Genomic DNA, 27,168 nt, shown 5'->3' on the forward strand with positions numbered 1-27,168 from the left:
TGGAGTGCATCAGGGAGGAACTCCTGGCAGCGAGAGACTGGGAGGTTCCTGGACCGTAGGGCCAGCTGGACGGCCCTCCATACCGTCCCGTTCTCCCTCTGTACCTGCCCGTTTCCCCAGGGGTTATCGCTGGTCGTCCTGCTGGAGGCGATACCCCTGCTGAGCAGGAACTGATGCAGCTCATTGCTCATGAATGAGGATCTCCTGTCACTGTGGATATAGGCGGGGAAACCAAACAGAGCGAAGTTAGTGTTTAGGGCTTTGATGACGATGGCAGACGTCATATCGGGGCATGGGATGGCGAAGGGGAACCTGGAGTACTCATCGACCACACTGAGAATATACGTGTTTCGGTCGGTGGAGGGGAGGGGCCCTTTGAAATCCACGCTGAGGCGTTCAAAGGGGCGGGAGGCTTTCACCAGGCACGCACGGTCCGGCCGGTAGAAGTGCGGCTTGCACTCAGCTCAGACCTGGCAGTCCCTGGTGATTGTCCGTACTTCCTCGATGGAGGAGAGCAGATTTTGTGCCTTAATGAAGTGATACAATCGTGTGACTCCGGATGACAAAGGCTGTCGTGCAGGACCCGGAGTCGGTCTACTTGTGCGCTGGCACATGTACCTCGGGATAGGACGTCTGAGGGCTCGTTGAGTTTGCCGGGGCGATACAAAATCTCGTACTTATAGGTAGAGAGCTCGATCCTCCATCGCAAGATTTTATCGTTTTTGATCTTGCCCCGTTGTGTGTTATTGAATGAAGGCTACCGACCGTTGGTCAGTGAGGAGAGTGAATCTCCAGCCGGCCAGGTAATGCCTCCAATGCCGCACAGCTTCAATGATCGCTTCTCTGATTGCCCACTGATGACTTCTATTGGAGTGGCGGTCAGCAATGCCACCGGGGTTGGCAGCCTGGCTGGGTGACTAAGAATAATAATAATCTTTATTAGTGTCACAAGGAGGCTTACATTAACACTGCGCTGAAGATATTGTGAAAATCTCCTAGTCACCACATTCCGGCGCCTGTTTGGGTACACTGAGGGAGAATTCAGAATGCCAAATTCACCTAACAAGCACATCTTTTGGGACTTGTGGGGGGAAACCGACTTTCTTCAGCTGGAAAAGATCAAATATGAGTTGAGGGGTTCCAGAGGGTTTTGAGGCAAGGCAAGATGTTTCTGCCATGTTTGAGGAGTTGCTTGTCGCGGGTTGGTAGTGGTTGGGGGGGTGGGGGGGGGGGGGCAGGAGCGGGAGTGGAGGGAGGGGGAGGGTGTAAATGGTGGGAAATTGTACAAACTGTAAAGTTGGGTGTTTTTTTGAAGTTTGTTTCCCGAATTGTTTATGTGTTGTAACTTTTCATATTTGGAAATGAAATACATTTTTAAAAAAAGAAGCTTGAGAAGCAGCGTGACAAACATGCCAATCAACCAATGAGAGTTAGTGACTGAGAAAGAAACAGGGAATAATGGGAAAGGAAATAAGATGAATGAGAGTTAAATCAGATACAGAAAGAAGTAGAGGGGAAGGAAGATTGGATTGCGAGAAAGAAAAAAGAGCAACCAAAAGGAAAAGTAAGAAAAGAATGAAAACATTTTGTATTCAAAGGTTTCAAATAAATTACTGCCTGCAGGAATGAAACTACAGTTTCAATTGCTTTCTCTCTGGGAAGTTGAGTGGCGCCGCAGGCAGAAATTTTGAATGTTAACCTTTACTTGCATTACTAATTGATACTTAACAGGTAGCTAATTTAATATGAAAATATTTAATATAGAAAAAATGTCTTTTTACAAGAGTTAGAGGAGTGAAGTGACTAGACTGGTGAGGATTTCAATTGAGGAGCATTATTAGGCTGCTGAACATTTATTGACTTCAAGCCAGTTACCTCACAATAGACGTGGAAAGGACTTTCGCCTTGGGTTACTGAGTAAATGCACCGCTTGTTGTGGAATCAAAACCCAAGCATCAGAAACCTTTTAAAGTCTTTGGTTGAGTTAGCTGATCTCAGTTTGGTGCATTGTAATTGTTTAAACTGGTGTTATAGAGAAAACAGATGCCAGGGATAAAGCTGTAAAAAATACTGGTTCGCCATCAGCTAAAATATTGCGTCCAGTTTTGAGTACCTCACTTTAGGAAGGATGTGAAGACATTAAAGAAGGTGCAGAAAAGATTTCCGAGAATGGTTCCAGGGATAAGGAACTTCACTTACTCGGATAGATTGAACAACTTGGGCCTGTTCTCCTCGGAGAAGAAAATGTTGAGAGAAGATTTGATCGGGACATTCAAAATCATGGAGGGACTGGGCAAAGTAAGTAGAGAGATAATCAGCCCACTGTTGGAAAGATTGAGAACCAGAAGGCATAGATTTAAGGTAAGTTGGTGAAAGATGCTACAGCACAAAGTACCAAGTGGTTAGGATCTGAAATGTATTGCCTGAGATTGTAGTGTGAAGGCAGATTCAATCATGGCATTCAGAGCTAGAGAATTGGATCATTATCTGAAAAGCAAAAATTACAGGGCTACAGGGAAAAGTCAGGGGTTTGGCACTGGGTTAATTGCTTTCGCAGAGATGTAGCATTGACATGATGCACTGAAGAGCCTTCTGTGCTTTAACCATTCTGTGATTCAATGATTCATGTCAAAAGCCCTGAATATCTTCAGTGGGTGTATCAATGTAAGTGCTAGATTATGCCAGCAACAATCGCCACGAGTGACCCAACAAGTTTGGAAAGATTAGGTGTGACCCCACCTAATTACAATGCCACTATGAGTGGCCACACACCAGTGTTACATCAAGTGTGTCTGCCTGTACCCATAGCCGGAGTTCCAGTGGAAGTACATATTTATGGTGGGGCAGGGGTGGGTGGACACCCATGGGAATAAAGCTTCGATGTGCCCTCTTAATTTCCATAATTTGGCCGGTCCACCAACGCGTTTTCCTGGGCAGCAAGCCCTCGCCGGCAGTGGGATTCTCCGTTCCCGCCACCTGCAAATGGAAATTTCCATTGTGGAAACTCTGGGGTGTGAGTGCTGCCAGTGCAGCAGAGAATCCTGCCAAGGGAGAATCCTGCTGATGCTATCTTCATGTGCTGCTTTTCTGCTTGTTGTACAAACTGCACGACAACCAGCGGGTAGACTGGTTTTGCAGGCATTGATCCTTCAAACATTCTTTATTATGCGTGGTCTGTTTATTTCTTTTTTTTTTAAATCTTTTTATTGGCATTTCTCATAGTTATAAAGAATTGTATATATACATCACATTTCTCTTACCCGCGTTAATTTACTTTATTGTACAGAGAGGTTTATTTTGTCCTTTTTGGTCCCGGTGCCTTCCCCGCCTGTATGGAGCTGATGCTCTCCATGATTTCTCCCAGATCTATTGGTGCTTCCAGCTACCCCATCTGTCTTCCCCTACAACTGGTAGTTCCAGACCGCCGAGGAACTGTTTCATCCCCACGTCCCCGTTGTGGGGCTCAGAGGTGTACAGTCCCTGGTAGAAGGTCTCAAATGCTCAATTGACCTCCTTTGGTTCTGTTACCAGTCTGCCTCTGCTATCCTTAACCTGCGCTATTTCCCTTGTGGCTGCCTGCTTTCTCAGCTGGTGAGCCAATAGGCGATCTGCCTTGTCTCCATGTTTGTAGAAGGTACCCTGTGTCTGGCGGATTTGGTACACTGCTTTCCTCATGGATAGCAGGTTAAAGTCCAGTTGCAGCTTTTTCCTTCTGCCAGCAGCTCTACGGTCAGGGCCTCGGAGTATTTTCTGTCGACTTACAGAATGGAGTCCACCAGTTGTTGCCTGGCCACCCTCTCTTCCCTATATCTGCTTGCTTTGTAGGCTATGATCTCTCCTCTAATCACAGCCTTCCCAGAACGTGGAGGGTGAGACCTTCCCGTTTTGGTTGTTTCTAACGTAGTCGCAATGTTTTTTGACAGAAGGCCTTGTCGGCCAGGAGGTCCGTGTTCAGCCTACACATGGGGCGCTGGGCCTGGCCTTTCTCCAACCTCCCATCCATGTAGTGCAGCGTGGTCAGAGATAACGATCGCGGAACATTCCGTGATCCCTGGAAGCACCGATGTCCCCACTGCAAAGAAGTCGACACTGGTGTATACCTTGTGCACTAGTGAAAAGTACGAGAACTCCTTCTCTCCCGGGTGCAGGAATCTCCATGGGCCCACTGCCCCCATCTGCGCCATGAAAGCTCCTAGTTCCCCAGTCATGCCAGTCTTTTTCCCTGCTCTGGGGTTTGATTGGTCGGTCAGTAAGTCCTGCACGCATTTAAAGTTGCCCCCCATAATTAGACAAAGTGTGTCAATGTCGGGGATTTCCGCCATGGTCTTCTTTTTGAACCCTGTGTCGTCCCAGTTGGGAGTGTACACATTTACCAGTACAACCGATGCCCCTTCCAGGAAACCGTTGACCATGACATACTGTCCCCCTGGGTCTGTATTTGTCTTAGTTTCCGTAAACCTCGTCCTCTTGCTAATTAATATTGGCACCATCCCTAGCCCTCATCCCGTAGCATGAGTGGTACGTCTGTCCCACCCAGCCCTTTCTTTCCAGCAGTCGGTCCTTCTCCCTCAGGTGCGTCTCTTGTAATAGAGTATGTCTGCTTTTAGGCCTCTTGGGTGGGCGAAGACTCTGGATTTTTCATTTTGCTGTTGAGTCCCCTGACATTCCAGGTAACAATCCTGGTGGGGGGGTTTGTGACCCCCGGCCCTGCGGGATTACCCATACTTACTTGGTGGACGCGCCCCAGCGCTCCGGGGTTTCTCTTTGTCCAGGGGGTGCCCAACATGGCCGCCAGCTATGTGTACGCCATGTGGATGCACCCCTGCACTCCGGGGTCTCCCTTACCCTGATGCCCTCCGAGTGGCTGTTTTGCGTCACCATCTTGGTTCCTTGTCCTGCTCCATGCCCAGCTGTGGCCTGTGCCTTTTATGTTTCTCTACCTCAACCTTCTCTTTGCTTCTCTTCTGTTCTGCCCTCCCCCCCCCCCCCAGCCCCTGTCTCTCTGGCCCTTCCCTGTACTCTTCCCCCCTTCTGACCCCCCCCCCCATTTTTTGTGCCAGGTGCTCCCTCTCCACTGAGAGGTGCATCGCGGATCTCATTTCTTCCTCCCCTCCCGTGTTGTCCCTCTTCGCTAGTACGGTGGCTTCCCTCCCAGTACTTGCCAGCTCTGGCCCTGCTTTACCTTCCTCCTACCAGCCCTTGTCTTGCTTCCTGTCCGCTTTTCTTACCCTCGCTCTCTCTTCCGCTCCTCCCATCGTATTGAGGAAAGAAACAGCCTGAAAAGGAGGCAGCACAGTCCCATATAAAACAGAAAGCAAATGTGCACAGTTCCTGCTATTATTGTCTCTGTTTATGGTCTATCTTCCGCTCTTTGTTCCGATTCTTTCTTTCCTTTTGCGCCCCCGTGGCTTCATTGCTGTTGCGGCTGTTCCTCCCCAATTTGTTGATTTAACAAACTCATCAGCCTCCGTTGGGGTGTTAAAATGTAGTTCCTTTTCCCTTGAATGTTACCCAGAGTCTGGCCGGGAATAACATCTTGATTTTGCTCTGTTGAACTCAGCCTTCTTTTTGCCAGGTCTGCCCCAATGTTCTGGTACACCCTTATATTATTCCCCTTCCCATGTGCACAATTTTGTCTGCGGGCCACCTTAGGATTTTTTCCCGGTCCTGGAATCGGTGCAGCTTCACGATATTCGCCCTGGGCCACTCCTCAGCTTGGGCTTGGTCGAACGACCTGTGCACCCTGTATATTTCTGGGGGGGTTTGGAAATCCTTCCCTTCCCACTAGTTTTGCTCAGCATTTGGGCGATTGTAGCCTGTTGGGTCTCTGCCCTCTATGCCCTCTGGCAGACGTACTATTTTGACGTTCTGCCATCTGGACCTGTTTTCCTGGTCTTCCGCTTTCCTTCTTCGGCTCCCCTGGGACGTTACCAACTTTCTCACCTCAGTTTCCTGAGCTACAATCCTGTCACTCTAGTCCGAGGCGGCCTTCTCCAACTCCAGGATCGTTTTCTCCTGCGCCTCCATCTTCCTTCCCAGGCCTTTGATAGTCCGCTGCATTTTGCCCGTTGTCTCCGACAGCACCTCCTTCATCACTATGTGGAGCTCCGTCCTGATCACCTCCTTTATGGCGTTTAGCTCCCTTTTCAGCACGCTTCTCCACTCTTCTCCCTGTACGGGGGATGATGATCGCCGCCTCCTGATCCTGCTCCGCTGTTTGGTTGGCCAGCTTTTACTCTTCCAGGTTCGCCTGCACCTCCGTCCCATCTCGTGGGGCCGTCTGCCTGCGCGCTCGCTGCTCCTGTACTTTTCCCTTGCTGCTGCTCCTTTCATCCCATCTCACGTCCCTTCCGATTTGTTATTTTTTTCCAGCCATAATCCTTTTGTGTGCCTTTTGCCTTTTGCTGGGTTTTGGTGGGCTTTTTAAGCCGAAATTCCCGATAAATTGCCTCTGCTAGGTTCGTTTGGGAGGAGAGCCACCTGCTGTGCGTCCGCTCAGCACATTGCCCGCCACCTTTCTGACGGTCTGCCTTTCTTGGTGTTCACTCTTTGCTTTTCCAACTCTTTATGGTGAGCTCCCACTCCACTATGTTAATTGGCTGGGTCTCTGGCCTGTTTATTTCAACGTATGGTATCTTCAGCTTTTGTTGAAAGAGGATTAATGGGAGCAATCTCCTATCCCATCAGCAAGGCAGCTAGACAATCACATAGGTGCACAACTGTGTGGAGACAAACCATTAGACATGATTACTTGGGCCATGGGACCTTGGCTGAGAGAGGAGTACCCAGTCATGATCTAATCAAGCTAACTGGAATATGTTAGCCATGACCAATTTTAGTAACTTTTAATTTAAAAAAATAATGATATCTTAAAGAGGGCAGCTTGTGAACTGCCCGTGCAGTTCCAACATGATTGCTGCTTGGCTAGCAGCTTAAAGGGAACAGGATGGCTCATTCTGAGGTATGTTATCCCTATTGCCACATTAAGATCACATTTTGTGTCTCCGGTGGGCTTTCCATTGAAACACCTTGTGTGTTCAGTGTACATAAAGAATACATAAGAAATAAGAGTTAGAGTAGGCCATACAACTATCGAGCTTACTCTGTCATTCAGTACGATTATGGCTGACCTTGGGATTTAACTCCCCACAGCCCTTAATATTCTAAGAGACCAAAACTCTGTGTATCTCAGCCTGATTTCAATTATGGCATACCCACAATTGAGGAAGAGAATCCAAAGGTTCACAACCTTTCAAGTGAAGAAATGGCTCTGCGTCCCAATTCTGAACAATCAACCTCTCATTCTGAGACTTTTGTAGACTACTCAGCCATGGAATACAGCTAAATAGTAAATGAAGCCACCCCTTTAATGGGTGTGGGTGTTTCATTAATTTACTTAAGCTGGATTAAGTGCAATAAAACCATCTCTACTCTTTTTAAAACTCTAGGAAACCTGTCTGATCATGTAATTTATGTTAATAGCATGTAAACAGCTATATACTCACTGAATTGGCAAATTTATCCATTAAAGTACTGTTGCTGTCAAATGGTAGAAGGAAAAGAGGAGATCCATTTGATTCCTCCTCATCCATGTGACCACGGCGGCACAGTGGTTAGCACTGCTGCCTCACAGAGCAAGGGATCTGAGTTTGATTCTGGCGTTGGCCGACTGACTGTGTGGAGTTTGCACACTCTCCCTGTGTCTACGTGTGTTTCATAGAGTCATAGAATTTTTAGTGCAGAAGGAGGCCATTCAGCCCATCGAGTCTGCACCGGCTCTTGGAAGAGCACCCCACTTATGCCAACACATCCCCGTAGCCCAGTAACCCCACCTAACCTAAGGGCAATTTAGCATGGCCATCCACCTAACCTGCACTGGACTGTGGGAGGAAACCGGAGCACTTGGAGGAAACCGATGCAGACACGGGGAGAATGTGCAAACTTCGCACAGACAGTGACCCAAGCCGGGATTTGAACCTGGGACCCTGGAGCTGTGAAGCAAGTGTGCTAACCACTATGCTACCGTGCCACCCACACCACTGTGCTACCATGCCGCCCACCGGGTGCTCTGGTTTCTTCCCACAGTCCAAAGATGCGCAGGTTAGGTGGATTGGCCATGATCAATACGTGAGGATACAAAGATAGGGTGGGGAGTGGGGTGGGGGTGTGTGTGTGTGCCTGGGTACAGTGCTCCTTCAGAGGGTCGGTGCCGACTTAATGGGCTGAATGGCCTCCTTCTGCACTGTAGGGATTCTATGGATTCAGATTGTAACAGTATCTACCTGACAAGCCCCTTCAGAATCTTGAATGATTTAATGAGATCATCCCTCTTTCTTCCAAACTTCAGAGAGTACAGACCTAATTCACAACAGAGGATCGACCCTCTCAACCCAGTCCAGTGAACGTTCACTGGACTGCCTTCAACACAAGTATATCCTTCCTTAAATCTCTAAACCAAAATTGCAAATAGCATTCCAGTGTGTTCTCAGCAAAACCATGTAGCAAGACATTATCCTTATACTCTAATCCTCTTGCAGTAAGACCAACATACCACCTGCTGTTCTGATTGCTTGCTGTACCTGCATGCTAACTTTTTGTGCTCCTTCTAGGAGTACACATAAGCGTCTCACCTTTTGCAAAGTAGGAGGGTGGCACTGTGGTGCAGTGGTTAGCACTGCTGCCTATGGCGCTGAGGACATGGGTTCGATCCTGGTCCCAGGAATTGTCTGTGTGGAGTTTGCACATTTCTCCCCTTGCCTGCATGGGTTTCACCCCCACAACCCAAAGATGTGGTTAGGTGGATTGGTCACACTAAATGGCCCCTTAATTGGAAAAAAAAATAATTGGGTACTCAAAATTTATTTTTAAAATAGCTTTTAAAAAGTAGTTTGTTTTTCTATTCTTATGACCGAAGAGAATAATCTTACATTTCCGCATTTTATGCAACATGTGCCTGTTGATCCCCACTCTCTTGCATATATGGCCTTGCAGCTTTTTTGTGTCCTCCTCACAGCGTGCAGTCCCACCTCGCTATGTATCATCAGCAAACTTAGATATGTTACTCTGTCTCATCATCTAAGTCAGTAATATAGATTGCAAATAGCTGAGGATCCAGCACTGATGCTCGCAGCACTCCACTTGCCACAGTCTGCCAACTTGAGAACGCCCCTACTCGCTGCCTCCCAAACATGAACTAATCCCCTACCCATGTTATTATCTCACCCCCAACTCCATGAGACCTTATCTTGAGTTGAGAGTAAAGATAGTGTCTGGAATATAGCAACATTGGTTAGTCAATAAAAATAACTTTGATTCATTCCCATTGTATAAAATCTCTGACCCACTTAAACGCTGCAAACTTGTAATGCTTTCAAATGCAGTGAACCTTCGCTGACTACCTCCAAGGCAAGCATAAAGTTCCTTAAATATGGAGACCAAAACCTCACACAGTATTCCAAGTTTGGTAAAATTGTAGCAAGACCTCTTTATTCTTGTACTCCACTCCAACTCAATTAAAAAAAAACATTTGTTGCTGAACATCTCCTAAACTGTGTCAATTATTTGGTGATCAAGAATCTGCCATGCAAATTGTCACAGAGATTACACTGCAGCTGAAAGATTACATTGGCTGAAGTACAAGTACAACAAACAGGATATGTTTTTTTTTAAATAAGTCGACAAGTGTTTATCATCAAACAGCACTGTAATCTAAACATTGTATTTTGCCTTGAATACATTCATCAGTATTCATCTAAAGCAAAATGCAATAATTAAACAGAAACAGCAGGAGTCATGTTAAAAATAGTCATTTTTTTTCCCACTGCAGGCTATGCTTATGCTTAGTTCCCAGGTACACAAAGAACAAAATGGAGTGAAGACATTTTCAGTAATTTCTCTCTCTTCTCACTATGCTGTCATAGAATTTCCAAGGCTTTTCCACATGGGCTTCTCTGGTCTCCACCTGTAACCATTGGAGACTTGACAATCTAATGGCATTGAGGTGGGAGGAGAGAATTCACAGGCCTCCTGCTTCAACTTCCTCTACGTCCATTAGTAGAGTTTTCAAACATAGGAGGGCGCGATTCAACTAAAAGGGAACAAAATCACAATAGTGAGCGCATTTAGCCGAATGTTTCCCACCATTGCAGCGCCGAGAAATACATGGCTATACAAAATCATTCACGTTAAATAAGGGGCCTCAGCGGGGAACGTGTGACCAAGGCCGCACATAACCCCATTTTCTACACCGAGGAACTTGCGGAACTCCTCAGTATCCCATTTTTAAATGGTGCCCCGATCTCCGAGGCCCCGAAGCGACCCCGACCAACACCCTACCTCCAAGCCCAATGCATTATGGGAGGGTCCCTGCCAAACTCAACGCATTATGGGAGGGTCCCCGCCCCTCCACCAACATTCGCACAGGGCACCGCCGGCCCGATCGCCAACAAACAAAAATGCCAACTTGCCACCTTGGCTGTGCCAACCTGGCACCTTGGCAGTGCCCCGCCAGCTGACAGTGCCACATGGGCATCTGGGTGCCAACCTGACACTGCCAGGATGCCCAGGTGGCACCAGAAGTGTCAGGCTGCCACTGCCCAAAGGACATGCACCTGGGGGCCTCTGATCCCCTGGGAGACTTGCTTACAATATCATCTTGTAGTTCCTTAACAAAAGATTGCTGAACCTTCAGCAAGGCTCTCCTGTTACCTCTTAGAACTTGCCCGTCTTCAGTAATGATAATATATGATAGAGGGCCTGATGATTGTAGTACCTTAGCACACTTCAACCATCCGTTTCCATCAGGATCTTCTACCCCTGATTGTGTCATCTTTTTCTAATGGTTGCAAACATTTTGCCGTTTTGTCATAATACCTTTCCTGCTTCCTTTTTGAAATATGAGCTTCCTCACAAGTTCTTGATTTGTTTGTTCCAATGGAATGTATGGTAAGGTTCTTCTAAGCTGTCTGTTCATCAACAACTGCGAAGGAGATAATCCATTTATCAATGGTGCTGCTCTATAGCTAAGAAGCGTGAGATATGGGACTGGATTCTCCGATTTGGAGACTATGTCCCCCCCGCCGGCGTGGGAACGGCCAGGAAAACTGGCGCAAAACGGCCACCAATTCCCCATTTTGCTGGGGGCTAGCAGGGAGGCAGCATAGAGCATCCGGCTGTGGCTGCCAATATGGCCTGGAGAATTGCTGGGTCCATAGCCGCGCATGCACACAGCGGTGGCCTGCAGCGGCCGCACCGTGCTTCATGGTGAATGCCGCATGCCGACCTGGCCCGCGAAATAGTCCCCGCCTTCGGCCGGCACGCGTGGCCTGGACCACCCGTACCCGCGAACCAGTCCTTCCCCGACATTGGTAGTAGTGGACTGAGTCTGCAGCTGCCACGCTGTGTTTCCGCCGGGTGAAACCACACACAACCCACACCGTCGGGAACTCGGCTGGTCGGGGAAGAGCATCGGGGGTGGCCTCAGACAATGTCCTGAGGCCGTGGAAACGGCGTGCAGTGTACTCTGTGAGTATGCCGCTTTGGAGGGGGTGGAGCAATGCGGAAGAGACGGCGCCGCCTATTCTGATGGAAATTTGGATTCTCCGGCCCGTCGCCGAACCCGATTTCGCCGTTGGCGACCGGAAACTCCAGCCCCATATGTCTATGCGAACTCGGGTCCACTTATGACTGCTAAACATGGGCCACTGTCACTCATGACAATTTGAGGTATTCCATGGCAAGCAAAAATGTCTTTGGAATGCTTGATGACACACCTAACTGATGAGTTTACTAGTTGTACCACTTCTGGAAAGTTAGAGAAATAGTTGATCGCTGACAGTTATTCTTTTCCTGCTAGATAAAACAGATACATTCCTACTTTCAGCCATGGACTTGTAATGATTTCGCCCATTTGCTGTTTGTACTGATATTTCTGACATGTTGCACAATTTTCGAACATGACTTGAATATCTTGATTGATACCTGGCCAGTATACCATCTCTCTGGTCCATCTTTTACATTATTCTAAGCCTAAGTGCCCTTCATGAATCTTTTTCAGAATCATTGGCTGTAACGATTTTGGAATTACTATCCTATTTTGCCTTAGCAAAAAACGGGGCGCGATTCTCCGCTCCCCACGACGCCTGGAGAATAGCGGGAGGGCCTCCCGACATTTTTATGACCCCCGCTATTCTCCCCCCCCAACGCTCGCCCCGCTCCACGAATCGCCGCTTCTCTGAGGCCGATGGGCTGAGTGGCCGGCCGTTTTCCGACCTTTTCACGACGGCGGCAACCACACCTGGTCGCCACCGTCGTGAAACGGGTGCCAGAAGCTCGTTTGGGGCTTATAGGCGCCCGATTGGCACGGCAGTACCATGGCCGTGCCAAGGAGGGAAAAGGCCCGCGATCGGTGCCCATCGATCGTCAGGCCTGCGTCCGTAACGGACGCACTATTTCCCCTCCGCCGCCCCACAAGATCAAGCCGCCACATCTTGCGGGGCGGCTGAGGGAAAAGACGGCTCCGCGCATGCGTGGGTCGGAGCCGTCTGCATGATGATGTCATCAGCGCAGGCGCGGGTTGGAGCCGACCAATCTGCGCATGCGCAGTTGACGTCATACAGGCGCCAGCCGCGCGTCATTCTTGGCGCGCGGCCCCCTGGGCCCCGCTCCTAGCCCCGATGGGGTGGGAGAATCGGGACCCGGGAGGGGGCACGGAAGCTGCTGTGGGTGACGGCCTCTTTCACGGCAGCCTTCCCGATTCTCCGCCATTGCGGAGAATCGCGCCTAGCTGCACTTAGCTCTGTTCTGATATTATAGTAGTTAGAGCAGGATCCCCTTAGCCATCCCTCTGTGAGATATTTTATTATCGTCTGTAAGATTGCATCTTTAGTGGTTTTGTCTCTTATTAGTTTTGATTTCTCCTCTGAGACTGGAAGTGGTTCCGTCATAAAATTTATTTGTGCTTGTACGCCCTTATTCAAATGTTGGTCTTCTTTCATGTTCGTAGCACGAGATAGTGCATCCGCTGCAACGAGATCTTTCCTTGGCATGTAGATTAGATCGAAATCAAGTTTCCTTTGTAAGTTCATCATCATATGTTATATCCTGGGTGACATTGCATTTAGATTCTTTTTTACTATGTGTTCTATTGTGAGTTTCCTCTAAGAATGTGGGTAGGCCCATACACGTAGTCACAAAATTTGTTTAATCCATTTAAAAGCCCAAGCATTCTTTTTCTATTTAAGCATATTGCAGCTCTGTGTCATTGACCTTGAAGCATAGGCAATTGGAAGCCAATTCTTGTCATTGTCTTGCTGCAATAATACTGCTCCCAACCCATCTTTCAACGCATCTGTCGATATCTTTGTCTTCTTCATAGGATCAAAAAATGTTCACACAGGTGCTGTAGTCAATGCTTCCTGTAACATTTGCCATTCATGGTTCATGTCTGTCCGACCACTGGAATTCAGTGTCCTTCTTTATTGATTCTCTCAGGCACGGTGTTTTCGCTGAAAGATTAGGAATAAACTTTCCTACAAAATTTATCATGCCAAGCATCCTGAGCACTCCTTTTTGATCTGTAGAACATGGCATGTTTAAAATCGCCTTGCTTTTTCTTGGTATAAAACATTGTATACCTTTAGCAGAAAGATTGTCTCCTAAGAATGTGATTTTTTCAACACAAGACTGATATTTGGCTTTATTCAGTTTCAATCCATACTTTTTGATGCTTCTCAGCACTTTGACAAGCCTTACATCATTCTCTTCTCTCTTGTTGAGCCCCAAACAATAATGTCACCAACAGATACTCTGACCGCCTGGAATGCCTTCTACAATGTGTTCCATTGCCCGATTTAAAACTTCAGATTCTGAAATAACACCAAATGACATACTGAGAAAACAGTAACGCCATATGGAGTATTGAAGGTGCACAACTTTGTGCTCTCCTCATCTAACTGGAGTTGCCAAAAAACCCTGTGATGCATCAGGTTTGCTAAAACATGTCACTCCTGACAGCTCACATGTGATTTCTTCTCTCTTTGGAATAGGATAGTGCTCTCTTTTAATGTTCAAATTGAAATCCTTCAGATCCATACAGATACGTAGGTCATTATTTACGTTTCTTCCTGCAAACCATGGAGTTCACCCAATCTGTTGGTTCTTAGATGCATTTTATCACCACCAGTTTCATCATTCTCTCCAGTTCATTTTGACGTTATTCCTTCAGTGGAGCTGGTACACGTCTTGGTGCGTGCATTGTCCTTTTAACTCTATGCAATAGGTGAATGGTAACACTCTGAATCCTTGAAAAATGTCAGGAAATTCTTTAGGATTGCATCCATTGATGTTTGTTGTGTAGTTATATTACAGTCTGCAATGTAGACTCTTTTCACTAGCTCAAGTGCTTCACAGGCTTCCACTCCCAATAAGATAATTATGTTCCATTAATCATCAGAGGAACTGTCCAGTTATCTGTTTGAACACTTACATCTGCATTGCTGTTACTGCAAATTTGCTTTTGACATCTTGACATCTTTGACATAAGGGGCAGCACGGTAGCATTGTGGTTAGCACAAATGCTTCACAGCTCCAGGGTCCCAGGTTCGATTCCCGGCTTGGGTCACTGTCTGCGTCGAGTCTGCACATTCTCCCCGTGTGTGCGTGGGTTCCTCCGGGTGCTCCGGTTTCCTCCCACAGTCCAAAGATGTGCAGGTTAGGTTGGATTGGCCATGCTAAATTACCCTTAGTGTCCAAACTTGCCCTTAGTGTTGGGTGGGGTAACTGGGTTATGGGTATAGGGTGGGGGTGTGGGCTTGGGTAGGGTGCTCTTTCCAAGAGCCGGTGCAGACTCGATGGGCCGAATGGCCTCCTTCTGCACTGTAAATTCTATGACTAATCTGTTTAAACTTGCATGCTGTCACAATGTGTATCTAACTAGAAATCAGATCTATGAAAAAAGTGTCTTCAGATTTCTTTCATCAATCACATTGATTACTTGGTATTTCCGATATTTATGAGAAAAGCATTGTTTGGCGACGTGATTTTTGCCTTTGCACCTGGAACAGATTTACCAAATGCTGGACATTGCCTTTGTTGCCGCATCCCTAGCATAAAATGGAGGAGTCATTTACTCGCATAAAATGGCTGCCACTGCTGGGACCACGTTTTGTCTTCAGGTTCGTCACAACACTAATGGCTTTAGCTGCCTCTCCGAGCTTCATGCCAAAATTCTTCCGGGTTTAGAATGCTAATCTGCTGCGCAGCTAGCTCGCTGGCCTGGCAAATCTTAATAGCAATCATTGAGCTGTAGGTCATTTTTTTCAGTGTGCAATGTCGATCAAATTGCTTTACACTTCATCGAAAGTATTGGCTATCTGCCTCACTATCGAAAATCAATGTATTAAATATTTCTATCACTTGTGGACTTGCTACAATGAGTAGCAACACTATGCACCTCTCATCAGGCTGTGCCTGCAGACCAAGAGCTGCAACATAGAATGTGAATTGCTGTTTAAAATGAGCCAATTCTCAAATGCATTACCAGGACTTTTCGAAGCCTAGCAGTGCATTGAATATGAGTTGCCAATAGTTTTGCAGGGTTAGTAGAAGATTTTTTTCTCTTTTCTTCTCAGCAGTTATCTTTAGCTGTTCAGATCTTCAAAGAATCTTGTTTTCCTTGTTAGATTTTCAACGCTGGTGCTATGTAACGTTCTGGTGCTTGGCTGGTTGGAATAAATGCACTAAAGAACGTTTAGTTCTAGACTAGTTTCAGTGTTGAACAATTTCATAGGTAAGATAACTATTAGAATATTATAAAAACTACTAACTATAATAAATTAATTACGAGCTTCTACAAATTGTGACTATCCACTGTGAAGACCCTCTACCAACTCCCTGAGGTACAGTGTCACGTGGTGGGTTTTCTACTGCCACCTGCTGGTTGGAGGTCTTTTCTGTCACTATAAACACATGACTGCTTATGAATATAGTCACAGGAGTGCCCGATGACGCCCCGGCGCTACTCCATGGGATGCTCTCTCGCCACCTGGCGCTGCTGTCCTGGAGGTCTCTGATCTCGACTAGGGTCTGCATGCCATGGAAAACAGAAAGTGGACCACCGCTGTCTGGGACTGTGCCACCTCACTCTGTGACTGTGCCACCACTTCTGGTTCTGCGTCACATCAGCCAGCACCTTCGGCAATGCCCGCTGGCATTCCCAGCCATAGCCTGCTGTGACTGGGCCACACTCAGGAGAGCTGCTGCAATTTCTAGGTAGTTATGGCATATGGCTATCTTTGAGATGACAACTCTGTTCTGGGCCTCAGGCTGTGCCCGCCCAGAATGCCCATCGCCTCAAACATGCTGATCTTAGCGAAAAGCCTTGCCACCAATACAGGCCGGTCCAGACAGTGTTGTTGCCGGCATTGACCGCCTCTGCCACCTGCGCCCAGACACGGTGAGTGGCGGTGGCTCGCAGCCTCCTTCCTGGGCCGGGGTACAGGATAGACTGACTCTCCTCCACCGCATCCAGGAGAGTCTCAAGCCCGGCATCAGTCAATCTTGTTTGAAAATGTTTTTACGCATTTTTCAATTTTGCAGAGTGAAACTATTGTGTCCGATACTTACAATTTATACAGTTTCTTATGTACTTTCTTGCTATATCTTCTGCACTTCCCCCTCCTTGGTATCCCCCTCTTTCGCCCTGGGTGTTCTATCGCTGAGCTCCTTTTCTTTTTTCTCCCCCCTTCTGCATTTTTTGTTGCAGGCTGTGGGTTTGGGGAGGGGGGGGTGCTTCCTGCCCCCTCTTCTCCCCCTTCCGCTCCCCATGCTTCTCCCTGTGGCTCCCCTGGGAATTCCTCCTCGTTTCCTCCTCCATTGCACCTTTGTACCTCGTTGTATTGTGTATTCTTGTCTGCTCTCTCCCGTCCCTCCCTCTTTCCCTAATCGCTGTTGGCCTCGAACAGGTCTTGAAAAAGGCCGATGAATTGCACTGGCGCTTTGTGGAAGGCCTCTTCCGACCCTCGGTTGGTGTACTTGATGTACTCCAGATGGAGAAATTCTTCCAGGTCAGAAAGCCAGTCTGCAGCTGTGGGTGGTGCTGCTGATCACCAGCCGAGCAGGATTCTCCGGTGTGTGATTAGGGAAATGAAAGCAAGGGCGTCGGCCCCCTTCCCATGTGCGGCTCTGGCTGTTCCAATACCCCAAAGTCTGCCACTCTTGGGCACGGCTCCACCCTCATCATCACAATCTTGGACATTGCCATGAAGACGGCTGTCCAGAGCCCTACAAATCTGGGGCAAGCCCAGAATATGTGGATGTGGTTAGCCGGGCTTCTCTGGCACCGTTCACATTTATCTTTCACCTCTGGGAAGAACTTGTTCATTCGGGTTCTGGTTAGGTGCGCTCTGTCCACCAGTTTAAACTGCATGAGGCTGAACCTTGCGCAGGAGGAGGTAGAGTTGGCCCTACACAGTGCTTCGCTCCAGAGTCCCCAACCCATTTTCGTCCCCAGTTCATCCTCCCATTTTCGGTTGGTTTCGTCCAGTGGTAGTCTTGCCCTGTCCAATAACCGTCCATAGATACTCCTGCACTTCTCCCTTTCTTTACTGTGTTTATCAGTTCCTCTAATAGTGTGTCCCTCGAGGCACTGGGGAATCCTACCGTCTCCTTGCAGAGAAAGTGCTTGGTTTGGAGGTGTCTAAGGTCCTGGCCTGTCGGTATTTCCAGGTCTTCCATCAATTTGTTCAGTGTCGCTAGTCTGTCCCCCATGTAAAAGTCCCTAACTGTTAGCATCCCCCCATCCTGTCTCCACTTTTTAAAAGTGGTGTCGAGCATGGCTGGTGGGAATTTGTGATTTCTGCACATGCAGGCCATGGGGGACGTCTCGGTTAGACCAAAATGTTGCCTCATCTGGTTCCATGGGCAGAATTCTCCGCTCACGCGCGGCATCGGGAAGGCCGTCGTGAACTTGGCCAAGTTTCACAATGGCCTCGGAGGCCGCTCCTCGCACCCTATTCACCCCCCCCCCCCCCAGGTGGCTAGGAGCGGCGCTCCGTAAATCTCGGCCGCGGCGTCAAGGCGGCGCGCCGAGAATGACGCGACGGCAGCGCCTAAGTGACGTCAGCTGCGCATGGGCAGGTTGGTCTTGGAGACGCCGGCCCGACGATCGGTGCACACCGATCGCGGGCCAGTCCTCTCCCGTGCACGGCCGTGGTGCTCACAGTCCCCATCTCCGCCCCCCACAAGCCACAAACAACCTTTGGCACCATGTTCACAACGGCAGCGACCATGGTGTGGTTGCCGCCGGCGTGAACAGGTCCGGTGAACGTCAGGGCCACTTGGGCGGTGTGTCGTGAGTCGCCCGGCCCTCCCGCGATTCTCCCACCCGGCGTGGGGAGCGGAGAATCGTGCCCCATGTCTTTAGCATGGCCACCACCACTGGGTAGGATGTGTATTTCATCGGGGTGGTTGGGAGCGCTGTCATGGCGAAGGCCCGGAGGGTCATTCTCTTCCAGTAAGTCTCCTCCATCCTCACCCATTCCATGGTGGGTTCAAGTATCCCTCCCCTCATTCTCTCTGCAGTGAGAGCAGCATGGTGGCGCAATGGGTTAGCCCTGCTGCCTCATGGCGCCGAGGTCCAAGGTTCGATCCCGGCTCTGGGTCGCTGTCCGTGTGAAGTTTGCACATTCTCCCTGTGCTTGCGTGGGTTTCGCCCCCATAACCCAAAACATGTGCAGGGTAGATGGATTGGCCATGCTAAATTGCCCCTTAATTGGAAAAAGTGAATTGGGTATTCTAAATTTTTTTAAAAAGAAAACAAAAAAAAAGTATCTCCGCCGTAGCTGTATTGTAGGCATAAGTGAACCTTGGCGCTGCTCTCCTTGTTGCCATCTTGTTGGCTGGGATGGTGCATGTGGGGAATGAAGTGTGTATGTGCAGCTACAGCTTGTCAGCCTCCTGAGTGTCAATCGCCAAATCGCCAAATCCCGCACCATTTCTCATTGGAACCGATTGTGTTCCATGTGGCGCCGGTGCTAGTCCCTCAACAGTGGCTGAATCGATCCAGGTGCGGCATCAGTTTTGCTGTCCTGGAAGTCCACGAATCCGGCACCGGCTTCAACATTTCTCAGGAACAGGGAATCCAGCCAATTGAATTATGGAATATGAAATGAAATGAAATGAAAATCGCTTAGAGTCACGAGTAGGCTTCAATGAAGTTACTGTGAAAAGCCCCTAGTCGCCACATTCCGGCGCCTGTCCGAGGAGGCTGGTACGGGAATCGAACCGTGCTGCTGGCCTGCTTTCAAAGCCAGCAATTTAGCCGAGTGAGCTAAACCAGCCCCTATTCCACAGCCCTCTGGTCGAGAATTCCAAAGGTCGAACTATGTTTACTTGTCTTAGCCCTACATGATTGCCCCCTTATACTGAGACTAATGTTTTAGATCCCCCTGCCATTGAAAACAGCCTCTCAGTGTCCACCCTGTCAAGCCCCTTCAGAAACTTGGGTGAGGGCACAGAATCTTTTTCTGCACTGCAGCTAATTACAGGAATAGTCACAGAACTGAGAACTTACTGTCAATCCTTCCCAATTTGCACCTCCAAATTACCTTCAACATTATCCATTAAAGAGACAATGCCACTCTCTCAACTGGAAAAAGCCATCTTGATGTGCTCTTCAGACAGGATGAGCACACTATCTCTTCAAATTTCTTTGAGACCAATTTATGGCTTCTATTGGGTGACAATTGTTTTGCAGCTTGTAGTGGTATACATCTGTACACATCAGGCAGGATATGATGTTATCTGTATTACAAGGCTATGTCCCTTTATTTCTGAAAATACTTAGGCGCCGGTTTTCGGGCAGGGGTGGACAACACGCTGCACCGGTCGGGGGCCATTGGCAGTGGCCACCCCAGCAATTCTCCAGGCCCCGATGGGCCGAGCGGCCACCCGCTTTCGGCTAGTCCAGCCGGCGTGAAATAGGCATGTTCCATCCCGGCGGGACCTGGCTTGGAGGGCGGCTAGCGTAGTCCTCGGGGGGGGCGCGGGGGGATCTGGCCCCCACGGTGGCCTGGCCCGCAATCGGGCCCACCGATCTGTGGGCAGGCCTGTGCTGTGGGGGCACTCCGCGCGGCCTCTGTAAAGCTCTGCCATGGCTGGCGCGGAGAAGAAACCGCTGCGCATGCGCAGGAAACACGCCGGCGATTCTGCGCATGCACCAGAACATGACAGCAGTTCTGCGCATGCGCCAACCCACGCCAGCCCTTCAGCACCGTTTGGCACGGCGCCAACCCCGCCGCCGCTGGCCTAGCCCCCGGAAGTGCGGAGGATTCCGCAACTTCCGGGCGGCCAGACTCCGGAGTGGTTTGCGCCGCTCTTTGCGCCGGCATCGTGCCGTCCCACCAATTGCGGGAGAATCCCGGCCATGATTTTTCGGCTTTCAACTCAATGAAAATTTTGCAATTTCAACTCAGACAGGCCAAAGTAATTCAAAATGCAATGCCATATTCCAAGGTGTATGTGATAACCATCAACTCACTCTCAGGGGAGTTTAAGAGAGACATTTCCAGACATTTCTCATCGAAATTCATAACTGTCTCGGGAAGAGGCATTAAAAATGCAAAGTACTGAGCTTTGAAACAATGGTTACCACAGACAGACACACCCAAAACCTCTTAGAAATACACAGTGGGTGATGCATTTCAAGACAAGGCTACCAAAGGACTAGAGAGAGATTGCAAGTGACACAGATGCTGTCAAGAAAGTCTTCAGCACTGGAAACAAGCTGACGGCTGCTCTCTCTTCCTTTCTCTTCCATGTCACCCAGTTCAAGAAACTAACTCATCTAGGAACCTACCAATGAACCAAAATCTCATAATAATGACAACATCTTCCACATCCGCCGCATCCAAGAAACCAGCTAACCTAAATCAGCTGCAACGTTCAAAATCTATCCCTCAAAAATTACACTTAACATTATGTTCATTCTCCTCATTTCTGAATGGTGTGTGTGTGACATTGTGTACTTCTTATCTCAGGTTTAGTGATTAATATAATTGCTCTTTGACTCAAGAAATGCTTGTTTGATTATTGCTCACAGTTTAAATAGTGAAAAACATTCTGATTTGGAAAAGACATATCCTGGTGAAAACCAAACTAAAACCTTTGTTGTGACCAAGCAAGGAGATTGAATGGAGGGGAACCAGTTCAGCCTTTGTCACCTGGTTATAACATCTATCACATGACACAATAATTGGAAATCATTAGTGGGCCAAACAAGACTTATTAGCAAGAACTCTCTGGAGACATGGAGTACATTTTTGAATAAGGAACTTCAAAATAGTTTACCAGTTCTACTTGAGTGATTGGTGAGTTTATGCTTGAAGGATAGATGGAAACATTCCACAGCTCACCTACAAAGTGCGAAAGAGAGGTAAAACCTTCTGTTGTAGCTGAAATTTTGATAATCCCTCCTTACCCACTTCCCACTGGGAATTCAGCCATATGCAAAAATTCCATTAGATCCATGTATGCATCTGTGGCTGTGACTTCAGAATATTTTTGATTAACATCAAAATGGAGGGCAGCACGGTGGCCTAGTGGTTAGCACAACCGCCTCACGGCGCTGAGGTCCCAGGTTCGATCACGGCTCTGGGTCACTGTCCGTGTGGAGTTTGCACATTCTCCCCGTGTCTGCGTGGGTTTCGCCCCCACAACCCAAAAATGTGCAGAGTAGGTGGATTGGCCATGCTAAATTGCCCCTTAATTGGAAAAAATAATTGGGTAATCTAAATTTAAAAAAAACCAAAAAACATCAAAATGGATCATTGCAATCTACTCGGTTGATGGAAAAGTACTGGCAACACACAATTAGAACTTGAGACTAAATGTACCATTGCTTCATTCTGATTTAAAACGCTAAAGCAGCATAAAGCTTGAATTCCTGAGAGGTAATTATTCACACAATTCATGTTTATTAAAACAGCCATATGTTTGAATATTGTTCCAGGGGCAGAGACTTCCCATTATATCATTCACCTCTGAAAAATAATATTTAAAATTTGTTTTCCCCTTCCGATTTGTAGTGCAGATTAAGGCTGTCAAAGCCCCCGTCCCAGCTTAGCAGTAATTGAACACATTGCCATATTGCCAAATTGCCTACACTGCCACGCAAAAGGATTTTGCAGCCACACTGTCTTCAGTCACCATTTTCACATGTTACGCCGAGTTAATTATTTATGTAGCCACGGTAACTGAAGAAAATGACTTTATCTCCAGGTACCTACTTTTAATGGATAAAGAAGCCACGTTAGGACTGAAATGTTATTGCAATTCCACTGATTTCTTGCTGTAATTTGTGGGAGACCAGCAGCGTCTTCAATGAAATGGCACACATGTAGTTGTGTCAGCTAGCTGTCATTTCTGGAAATTTGCTTTTTAAGTAGTAGTATGCCTTTTGGATGTATGTCAGGAAAATGATGGTAAAGGAGAAAAGCCAGTAAAACTGACTCAGTAAATCGGGAGTTCCTGCTCCCTATCTACAGTTGGGACCTGGTGTTTGTGTGGCTTCTAAGTTTGCTTGGTAAGCTTTGCTGCACTGATATCCACAGAGGCACATGTGAGCCCCAATAGTATGATCCAAAGCAAACAAGCTTTGGATTCAAGAGGAAATTAAAAACAATGGTTTTATAAACAGTCAGATTTGTTCAGGAAGGCAATTGGGTCTGTACCAGGTTCAGTGGAGAGACATAAGGTCCTAGGGAATGATGGTTAACGGCAGCACGGTAGCATTGTGGATAGCACAATTGCTTCACAGCTCCAGGGTCCCAGGTTCGATTCTGGCTTGGGTCACTGCCTGTGTGGAGTCTGCACATCCTCCCCGTGTGTGCGTGGGTTTCCTCCGGGTGCTCCGGTTTCCTCCCACAGTCCAAAGATGTGCAGGTTAGGTGGATTGGCCATGATAAATTTCCCTTTGTGTCCAAAATTGCCCTTAGTGTTGAGTGGGGTTACTGGGTTATGGGGATAGGGTGGAGGTGTTGACCTTGGGTAGGGTGCTCTTTCCAGGAGCCGGTGCAGACTCGATGGGCCGAATGGCCTCCTTCTGCACTGTAAATTCTATGATATGAAGCAGTGTTCATGCCTGAAGGGTCAATGTTACAGAACATTATTGGGTGCAAATGCAATGGAATCACTTGAGTAGCTTTGAGGCCATTATTTATTTTTGACGAATCAATCAAAGATTGGAGTCTATATTCAACCTTCGGACTTAGGACAGTGTGGGCACTGGAATAGCGGAATCACACCACCTGCCCAACGGCTTTAGATCATTGTTCACCGAACTAATTCAAATGAGGCACAACAATGAGCATTGGTGGGTATAACTTGGATTGAGGACAAGCATAAATCACGGATGGGAGAGGGGATCCCAGTGTGAGGTTGGGTGGGAACACTGAGCACATAGTAGAGGCTGGCAAGATTATTTTGTGGGGTCCTAATGAGCATGATTGATCAAAGACACTGAGATTTTTTTTTTCATTTTCAGAATGGCTTAACATGGAATTGAAGCACTGCTGGTTAGAACTCTATACATCCAGCACCATTAGATATACCATGCAAAGCACACGGTCTACCCATTGGCAACTCAAAATTGTGCCAGGGTTCTAAAACCAAAATAGGACCATAATTTCAATATTCAAATAAGGTTCCCGCCTATTAGGGGCAGAAGTACCGGACGCTATTTTGTGGCTCACAGGTGACCAGTGGACCACTTCAAAAACACTGGGCTGAATTTTCCAGTCGGCCAGCCGTGTTTTGAAAATGAAAAAAATGAAAATGAAAATCGCTTATTGTCACAAGTAGGCTTCAATGAAGTTACTGTGAAAAGCCCCTAGTCGCCACATTCCGGCGCCTGTCCGGGGAGGCTGGTACGGGAAGCGAACCGTGCTGCTGGCCTGCTTGGTCTGCTTTAAAAGCCAGTGTGCTAAACCAACCCCTAGTTTTCCTGGGCGGCGCGCCCTCGCCAGCTGCGGGATTCTCCATTCCTGCCACCTGCCAATGGGATTTCCCATTGTGGCCACCCCACGCTGCCGGGAAACCCGTGCGAGTGGGTGTGCTATCGGTGGAACAGAGAATCGCCTGTTTATCAGCGTGAAATGTCAGATAGACAAATTTGCTCTCAGTCTAAATGCATTTGTCAGAAGTATATTTCCAATTTCTATTAGTGGAATCACGCCTTCCCCATCCCTGGCAAATTCTTTCTTCCAATAATGTAACCTCTGACTCACTGCTAATAATGTCACAAGCAATCAGAGAGTATAAGAAAATTAGTAAATGATTGGAAAGCATCACAGTTGCTTCTCAGAATGAGTTATTTCATTGTAACTGGGGTCAGAGGGTTTCATTCTGGATATCTTTATACAATTCACAATACAGCACAGGAATAGGCCCTTCGGCCCTCCAAGCCTGTACCAGTTATGTTTCTGTTTATCGGAATATTGCAGTTTCAATACTAGGGTGGTGTTAACGCACTGGATTAAGAATCATGTATGCTAAACATAAGAGTGAGTCCCATTGTTGCCAAGTGAAATGCATTAATCAATGAAAACAAAATAGCACTGACATTAAAAAACTAGCAATCCAATAACAATTTTCTCCATAAAATGATTCTGGTTTTAATTTGACTTTGACTTCAATTCTGAATTGGTATGTGTCTTTTCATTTAACATTCAACACCCGTGTAGAGAGATCTACTGTGACTTTTACGCACATGTACACCCACACATATATAATGATGAATCTTTGCACAACTGATCTAAATAAAGAGGAATACTAAAGACCCTGCATGCTCTATTTCTTAGCTGCAAATGCTGAAGTAGGGTTCAACCTGATTACATTTGCGTGACAATCAATATGATTCTGCAGTGCAAGGAGGGAAAAAAATTCAGCTCGCACTCCCTCTCTTCTGATGGCTATCCAATGACAGTTCCACATTAATATTAAGTGAGGGTAGTATTGGCCTTGATTTTAATGCTTCCGCACCACCCGCACCCACCAAGTTATCAACAGTATTGCCTTGGTTCATGCATGAAGAATAGCCAATTGTACCAGTACTAGAGGGGTGCCTGGCAGCCTAAGTCTGTGCTTCCAGGGCAGAAGAGGAAAATAAGTTAATACTTTAATGAAATGAAAATCGCTTATTGTCACGAGTAGGATTCAATGAAGTTACTGTGAAAAGCCCCTAGTCGCCACATTCCGGTGCCTGTCCGGGGAGGCTGGTACAGGAATCGAACCGTGCTGCTGGCCTGCTTGGTCTGCTTTAAAAGCCAGCGATTTAGCTCAGTGAGCTAAACCAGCCCCTTAAAGAGAGAAGAGGCAACGTGCAAAACATGATTTTATAATTGGAGTTACCTGACCAAGATTATTTGCTCTATTTATTAAAATTTTACTTTTGATTTATTGAGTTATTCATAAGGAGAACGAATGATCAATGGCACTAAGGATTTTCTTTCATTTTCAGAACGTATTATCATAGAATCGGAGCACTGCTTTTTCGGACTCTAGACAACTGGCACTAATAGGCATAGCATGCAAAGCGCACTATCTGCTCATTTGCAATTGAAAATTATTTATTTCCTTTATCAGTTAAATTTATATTAAATATAAATAGTTCCTCAACCAGCATCATTAATACATTTAACTTGTCATTATCAAATTTATTTTTGTATATGACCTTGCTGTGCACAAATATAGTTGTTGCATCTCCCACTTTGCAACGGTGACTAAACTTCAAAAGTATTACATTGGTTGTAAAGCAATTTGGGATGTTCTGTTGATGGAAAAGATGGGGCAGAATTTTACTGGGCCATTTTGGGTGAGTTTGGAGGTGGGAGGAGTGTAAAATGCCTAAGCAGGCATGATGAAGTGCTGATTATCTTCCTGCAGCCATGTCATTCTGCCACAGAAGGAAAACCGGTCGATAACCCATCCTCTTATCCACAGGCTAAATTGAGTCACTTAAGTGGTCGACTAAGGGCATCTTCCTGCCATTGTTGGCTTAATGCCAGTGGTGGGGAAATCATCAGGTAACAAAACGCCAGATACACCATAACGGCCATCCGGTGGGGTTAGGGGCGCTCCTGTTTGGGCATTATTTGGCTCATGGAGCAACCGCCCTGGTGCCAATGGGTGCCTCTGCAGCAATGGCTCCACCTGCAGTTGCCAACCACCCCTACCAGCCTCCACAATGTCACCACAATCTCTGGCCTTCCTGACTGTCCCTGGCACCCTCAGACCACATTTAACTGGTTGTGAGTGCACTGGCTTACCATTACACCCTATCCTTACAGGTGCAATCCCAGCACTTCCCACTGACATTGTTGATATTATTGAGCTTCCGGACCTCCAAATGGCTGGCAGCTCCTGGTGGCAGACTTACTAGGGGCAGTCGTCCAATTGGTACCTCTGAGAAGGTGCAACGCTGGATCCTGCAGTCCGTTGAATGGAGTTGCCCCCGTTTCTGAGCCCATTAAGTGGGACCCCTCCCGTGAAAACAAAATCCAGCCCTGTTTAAATACAAGTCTTTCTTTATGCAATTAGGATTGGTTACTTGATCGGTTAACAAGCAAAAACAAAAAGTAGGATTAAGTGGATAATTTTCAGATTGGCAGGAGGCAATGACTGGGGTGCTGGAGGGATCTGCAATTACAATCTAAGATTTAGATGAATGGACCACGTGTAATGTATCCAAGTTATATGATGATACAAGGCAGGGTGGGAATGTAAACTGTGAGGATATTCAGAGGAATTTAGGCATGCATTTATACAAATCATAGAAAATTAACATGTATTTACAAGTAATTACAAAGGCAAATGGTATATTAGCTTTTAACATTCAGACACTGGACTATAAGCATAAGGAAGTACAGCTGTAGTTAAATAAAGCTTTGTGAGACCATGTTCAGTTTTGGCTCCTGACTGAGAGAAGGATATACCTGCTTTAGAAAGGGTGCAATAAATGTTAATTCGTTTACTTCCTGGCATTAGAAAATAGACATAGTTTAGATAATTTATATTTGTATTTTTGTGTTGGAAATTTTAAAATTTTAGCTTAATTTTTAAATGTTGCTGCACGTTTGTTAGTTTGTTTAGATGCCTGCGTTGTAATGAGGTTTT

The 27,168-nt window shown here is 47.1% G+C and overlaps 1 protein-coding gene across 5 annotated transcripts in view; it reads right to left on the reverse strand.

The window, feature by feature from the left end:
• The window catches only part of ppp1r32 (protein phosphatase 1, regulatory subunit 32), a 282,513-nt gene that overhangs the window by 17,509 nt on the left and 237,836 nt on the right, over positions 1-27,168 (reverse strand). The window contains exon 15 of one of the 5 annotated variants that reach the window (XM_038807695.1): positions 21,346-21,410. The exons of the other annotated variants lie outside the window; for them this stretch is intronic. The gene's annotated coding sequence lies outside the window, so the exon portion shown is untranslated. Of the gene's footprint in view, positions 1-21,345; positions 21,411-27,168 lie in introns of those variants that run through there. 5 annotated transcript variants of the gene reach the window in all.

Source organism: Scyliorhinus canicula, chromosome 9 (assembly GCF_902713615.1).
Source record: "Scyliorhinus canicula chromosome 9, sScyCan1.1, whole genome shotgun sequence".
In the NCBI taxonomy this organism is placed as follows: domain Eukaryota; kingdom Metazoa; phylum Chordata; class Chondrichthyes; order Carcharhiniformes; family Scyliorhinidae; genus Scyliorhinus; species Scyliorhinus canicula.